Genomic DNA, 1742 nt, shown 5'->3' with positions numbered 1-1742 from the left:
TTCCATGTTCCTGCAATGATTCCCCAGAGCATGTGCGAGGACTCAGCAGGCTGGGCTCCACGTGGCCCTGGCGCTGATCCTGGACTGATAAAGGGGAAGATAGCCGCCTGCCCTGACCGTTAATGTGCAGCTGTTTCCGTAGATACCCGGTGAATGTGCGTCACGAGATGGGCGATTTCCAAGCCTCCTTAAACAGCGGTTCTGGTGAAATCAGCCCCTCACCTTCTGGGCAGCCGGGGGCCGTGCTCCCCAGTGTCCTCTGGGTGGTTTGTGGGCACGCTGGGCCAGTTCGATCATGCAGGGGGGTGGCTGCGGGTGCGATGCCCTGTGGGTCCTGCTCTCGGATGACGCGGAAGACTCTCGGGAGGAGAAGATGCTCGAGCTGGCGCGGGGTGCAGATGGGCAGGGCAGCTACGTGGGGGCTCAGGCCGGGTTGCTATTTGTTCTAATTTTGTTCACTCTGCTGTGTAACAGGAGACAGCACGTCAGTATTTAGTAAATCAATAAATGGTCCCGACACTTTTAATGGAAAACACAATAAATAGAAGCTGAGCCTGACGGGTTGGAGCGACAGTGCTCTGCGCCCTGCCCGCCGAGCTCCGGGCTGTGTCCGCCCTGGCGGGGAGTAGAAGCCCTAATCAAATCAGAGCTGGTGTCTGGAGGTGCCGCCTGCATCCCTGAATCCGGGGAAGGGCCCATCCTTCCCTCCCTGCCCCCATCTGTGACCCCAGACAGTGTCCCCTGTGAGGAGAGGAGGGCAGGGAGGGGCTCCATCACCTGGCCCCTGGGGAGTCAGTCTGGGGCTCTGTTATCAGGGAACCCCTGCCCTGGGAGGCCATTCTACTGTCAGGGGAGCCAGTCTAGGGGGCCCTGCACTCCGGGCGGGCCTTGTGCACCCAGACCGGGCATTTCTCCAGCAGAGGGAGGCCAGGCTGCCAGGATCCTGCCTCCCTGACCCCTCACTGGACCCCCAGGGAGGGAGAAGGGTCCCCTGACCACGGTGACCTAGCCCCACGGGGAGGGAGGGAGGGCCCCACAGCTGCCCAGCTCCTGGGAGTGTGGCCAAGAAAAGGGCAGCTCAACCCTCCTGCTGACCTCAGCCATTGCCCCAGGCCTTCTGACCGGATGTGAACCTCCAAATGGGCCAAAGAAAGTGAGCGTGAAGTTAAGCCCTTTTCCCCTCTGTATGTTGGAGTAGGGCATCCAGGCGCCTCACAGAATCCAGAGCAGGGTTCCGGCGGACAGGCCCCTCCCCCGGGACTACACCTGGCGGGTCGTCCCCCGCAGACCATGCGGAAGGACCCTCGGGTGCCTATGTGCGCACACATGCCTCGGTGTTAATCTCCTTAGGAGCTTATCACAAAGAGCAGGCCCTCCGAAGCTGGCCCCAGGCATCCCCCCAGCACTGATCTGTGGGCCGATTGTCAGGCCAGCCCACACCCTCCCTTCCTCTGCAGCTCCGAGGCCACCCTGGGTCAGCAGCCCCTCCAGGGACATGAGTGACTGGAGGCTCTTCTTTCCTCTCTGGAGCTGGTGACTTTTCCCGGAGGACTGAGCCAGGTGGAGGCTCTGCGTCACTGATGATTTGGAGAAATGTTGTCAGAGTGGTCCCAGTCTGCGCGGTGCCCACCTCCGCCTGCCCGGAAGCCCGGGGAGGGACGGCTGAGAAGGCCTTTTTGCAGGGTAGCTTATAAAACAAGCACTCCTGGTGCAACTGAAGCAGGTCAGTGCACATGTCCGTT

Source organism: Dama dama, chromosome 2, assembly GCF_033118175.1.
Source record: "Dama dama isolate Ldn47 chromosome 2, ASM3311817v1, whole genome shotgun sequence".
Lineage (NCBI taxonomy): Eukaryota > Metazoa > Chordata > Mammalia > Artiodactyla > Cervidae > Dama > Dama dama.
This window is presented reverse-complemented; position numbering follows the sequence as displayed.